The sequence below is a fragment of the Schistocerca americana genome, unplaced genomic scaffold, assembly GCF_021461395.2.
Source record: "Schistocerca americana isolate TAMUIC-IGC-003095 unplaced genomic scaffold, iqSchAmer2.1 HiC_scaffold_412, whole genome shotgun sequence".
Taxonomy (NCBI): Eukaryota; Metazoa; Arthropoda; class Insecta; order Orthoptera; family Acrididae; genus Schistocerca; species Schistocerca americana.
In genome coordinates, this window is record NW_025726140.1 from 90001 (window position 1) to 95000 (window position 5000).

General features: G+C 52.8%; 1 non-coding gene across 1 annotated transcript in view; it reads left to right on the forward strand.

Annotated features, from left to right (window-relative positions):
- The first annotated feature begins 3583 nt into the window (after window positions 1-3583).
- The window catches only part of LOC124582376, a 1910-nt gene continuing 493 nt past the window's right edge, over window positions 3584-5000 (forward strand). The window contains exon 1 of the ribosomal RNA XR_006973928.1: window positions 3584-5000. This exon is cut by the window's right edge and continues 493 nt beyond it. This is a non-coding gene — a ribosomal RNA (small subunit ribosomal RNA).

Here is a 5000-nt window from a genome sequence, read left to right on the forward strand (position 1 = left end):
CTATATTGTACCTTAACCTAACCCATATTGTACCTTAACCTAACCCATATTGTACCTTAACCTAACCTATATTGGGCCTTAACCTAACCTATATTGGGCCTTAACCTAACCTATATTGGGCCTTAACCTAACCTATATTGGGCCTTAACGTAACCCACGTTGCGCCTTAACGTAACCCACGTTGCGCCTTAACGTAACCCACGTTGCGCCTTAACGTAACCCACGTTGCGCCTTAACGTAACCCACGTTGCGCCTTAACCTAACCCATATTGCGCCTTAACCTATAACCCATATTGCGCCTTAACCTAACCCATATTGCGCCTTAACCTAACCCATATTGTACCTTAACCTAACCTATATTGTACCTTAACCTAACCTATATTGTACCTTAACCTAACCTATATTGGGCCTTAACCTAACCTATATTGGGCCTTAACCTAACCTATATTGGGCCTTAACCTAACCTATATTGGGCCTTAACCTAACCTATATTGGGCCTTAACGTAACCCACGTTGCGCCTTAACGTAACCCACGTTGCGCCTTAACGTAACCCACGTTGCGCCTTAACGTAACCCACGTTGCGCCTTAACGTAACCCACGTTGCGCCTTAACGTAACCCACGTTGCGCCTTAACCTAACCCATATTGCGCCTTAACCTAACCCATATTGCGCCTTACCCTAACCCATATTGCGCCTTAACCTAACCCATATTGTGCCTTAACCTAACCTATATTGTACCTTAACCTAACCCATATTGTACCTTAACCTAACCTATATTGTACCTTAACCTAACCTATATTGTACCTTAACCTAACCTATATTGTACCTTAACCTAACCCATATTGCGCCTTAACCTAACCCATATTGCGCCTTAACCTAACCCATATTGCGCCTTAACCTAACCCATATTGCGCCTTAACCTAACCCATATTGCGCCTTAACCTAACCCATATTGCGCCTTAACCTAACCCATATTGCGCCTTAACCTAACCCATATTGCGCCTTAACCTAACCCATATTGCGCCTTAACCTAACCCATATTGTACCTTAACCTAACCCATATTGTACCTTAACCTAACCTATATTGTACCTTAACCTAACCTATATTGTACCTTAACCTAACCTATATTGTACCTTAACCTAACCTATATTGGGCCTTAACCTAACCTATATTGGGCCTTAACCTAACCTATATTGGGCCTTAACCTAACCTATATTGGGCCTTAACCTAACCTATATTGGGCCTTAACGTAACCCACGTTGCGCCTTAACGTAACCCACGTTGCGCCTTAACGTAACCCACGTTGCGCCTTAACGTAACCCACGTTGCGCCTTAACGTAACCCACGTTGCGCCTTAACGTAACCCACGTTGCGCCTTAACGTAACCCACGTTGCGCCTTAACGTAACCCACGTTGCGCCTTAACCCAACACACGTTGCGCCTTAACCCAACACACGTTGGGCCTTAACCCAACACACGTTGGGCCTTAACCCAACACACGTTGGGCCTTAACCCAACACACGTTGGGCCTTAACCCAACACACGTTGGGCCTTAACCCAACACACGTTGGGCCTTAACCCAACACACGTTGGGCCTTAACCCAACACACGTTGGGCCTTAACCCAACACACGTTGGGCCTTAACCCAACACACGTTGGGCCTTAACCCAACACACGTTGGGCCTTAACCCAACACACGTTGGGCCTTAACCCAACACACGTTGGGCCTTAACCCAACACACGTTGGGCCTTAACCCAACACACGTTGGGCCTTAACCCAACACACGTTGGGCCTTAACCCAACACACGTTGGGCCTTAACCCAACACACGTTGGGCCTTAACCCAACACACGTTGGGCCTTAACCCAACACACGTTGGGCCTTAACCTGCTCTGTAATTGTCATACGACGCGTTAAATTAGTGTGGTGTTGCCTAACTGCAACCCCCGCAATATAGTTTGCTACTCGCACTGCCTGGTCCCCAGAGTATCGCTTCATGTTAAACACCTTGCAGCTATACACTGTAATGCGGATGGCAGCAGGACGTACATGCTCAATGCCCTTCGCAGTTGTTCATTGGCATTTGCATGGCGAAGCACAGCCTACGTTGTGGTACGGCGTGTGTCAACTGTCCGCTGATGTTGTACGTCCAAATCACACACTGTACTGCACATTGGTCCTCATGTACTGAATGATACATCGTGGTACATGTGTGACCGTACCACGACTGCGCCAACAACGGCGAACCATACGGTCCAAATATTGTGCACTCAGCTACGTGTCGTCTCCCTATAAGAGCTGGATTGCAGTATGGTATGCCGTGGATGGCGATCAGCATGAGCCGTCTGTTGATGTAGTGGCGCGTGTTGTCAGACGTAGTCGTCTCTTCTCACACACCGTGATAGCATGGTGCACTGCGTTCCACATCTGCGACATGCGACAGAGGCCGGTTGACAGTCGTTCGCGCAATGGACATCGCATACGTACGGGGGCCACCTTCCACGTGTTCGCGAAGCGTGCACATGTTGTTGCGTGTATGTGGGCAGACATAGTGTGTCGTGACACCTGACACAGGCATGCAACAATCGTTGAATTTGCAAATGGCGATGGACGTCTACGTTTGCTGGTGACGTTACGCAAATGAACAACTGGTAAACGGTTGTGGTGCGGTTGTTCTCGCTAGAGGTGAATCAGTGATGGCGACGATCGGTTGAGCTACCAACCGGTTGTTTCAGCGATACCCACCATGCCCACGAACGTGAATGGCATGTGGGTGTGAAGCGATACGCGGCGGTGGCTGGGTGGGACCGTCCCCGGCCGGTGAGGGGGGGCCTCCCGGCGTGCTGGCCGCGCGGTGCGTGGGCGCACGCGCTACAGCCGGCTGGTGGGGGCGGCCAGTGGCAGGCGCGCCGGCCGACGGAGGCGGCAGGCGGCGCAGCTGCGCGCCGGCGCACCCTGCACGCGGCGCCGTGCGGCCAAAGTAGGTCCTCGCGGGCCCGGTGCGAAGCGCGGTGGACATCTGCAGTGTGCTGGTCCGATTGAGGACTGTGTGCGCTGAGGATGCGCCGCCGCCCGGCGCTCGGCGCCGCGACGCCGTCTGCTGCTCGGTCGCCTCTGCGGTTCTCGCAGGTGGTTTGTATCGCAGCTGTGCGGACGTGTTGGCGCGTGCGCTGTGCTGGGAGAGTTCGCTTCGGCACCCAAGTGGGGCTTTTGTCCTTCTGTGGCGCTGGCGTTGGAGCTGCCGGCCACCGTAGGTGGCGCGTGTTGTCTCCCGCCGGCAATGCCACGACAGCACGCTCCCGGGCCTCTGTCGGCAGCGGCAAGCTCAGTTGGGAGCACGGGTGGTCGCACCTAAAGCGTCTACTCGCCAAACTCCGGGCGATTGCGCCTCTCTCGAACCCGACCAAGTACTTAGGACGGCGCTGCGCGCCGCCGGGACCTGAGAGGGTTTCGAGGTGTATTGTGCAGGGGAGCTCAGCCTCCTCCTGTTTGCAGAATAATTGAGCGGACGCTTGCGTGTTCGCGCGGGCCCCCGGGACACACTCCCGGGCGGCCGGCTGCTCAGCTCTAGTTGACGCAGCTCCCTGGTTGATCCTGCCAGTAGTCATATGCTTGTCTCAAAGATTAAGCCATGCATGTCTCAGTACAAGCCGCATTAAGGTGAAACCGCGAATGGCTCATTAAATCAGTTATGGTTCCTTAGATCGTACCCACGTTACTTGGATAACTGTGGTAATTCTAGAGCTAATACATGCAAACAGAGTCCCGACCAGAGATGGAAGGGACGCTTTTATTAGATCAAAACCAATCGGTCGGCTCGTCCGGTCCGTTTGCCTTGGTGACTCTGAATAACTTTGGGCTGATCGCACGGTCCTCGTACCGGCGACGCATCTTTCAAATGTCTGCCTTATCAACTGTCGATGGTAGGTTCTGCGCCTACCATGGTTGTAACGGGTAACGGGGAATCAGGGTTCGATTCCGGAGAGGGAGCCTGAGAAACGGCTACCACATCCAAGGAAGGCAGCAGGCGCGCAAATTACCCACTCCCGGCACGGGGAGGTAGTGACGAAAAATAACGATACGGGACTCATCCGAGGCCCCGTAATCGGAATGAGTACACTTTAAATCCTTTAACGAGTATCTATTGGAGGGCAAGTCTGGTGCCAGCAGCCGCGGTAATTCCAGCTCCAATAGCGTATATTAAAGTTGTTGCGGTTAAAAAGCTCGTAGTTGGATTTGTGTCCCACGCTGTTGGTTCACCGCCCGTCGGTGTTTAACTGGCATGTATCGTGGGACGTCCTGCCGGTGGGGCGAGCTGAAGGCGTGCGACGCGCCTCGTGCGTGCTCGTGCGTCCCGAGGCGGACCCCGTTGCAATCCTACCAGGGTGCTCTTGAGTGAGTGTCTCGGTGGGCCGGCACGTTTACTTTGAACAAATTAGAGTGCTTAAAGCAGGCAAGCCCGCCTGAATACTGTGTGCATGGAATAATGGAATAGGACCTCGGTTCTATTTTGTTGGTTTTCGGAACCCGAGGTAATGATTAATAGGGACAGGCGGGGGCATTCGTATTGCGACGTTAGAGGTGAAATTCTTGGATCGTCGCAAGACGAACAGAAGCGAAAGCATTTGCCAAGTATGTTTTCATTAATCAAGAACGAAAGTTAGAGGTTCGAAGGCGATCAGATACCGCCCTAGTTCTAACCATAAACGATGCCAGCCAGCGATCCGCCGCAGTTCCTCCGATGACTCGGCGGGCAGCCTCCGGGAAACCAAAGCTTTTGGGTTCCGGGGGAAGTATGGTTGCAAAGCTGAAACTTAAAGGAATTGACGGAAGGGCACCACCAGGAGTGGAGCCTGCGGCTTAATTTGACTCAACACGGGAAACCTCACCAGGCCCGGACACCGGAAGGATTGACAGATTGATAGCTCTTTCTTGATTCGGTGGGTGGTGGTGCATGGCCGTTCTTAGTTGGTGGAGCGATTTGTCTGGTTAATTCCG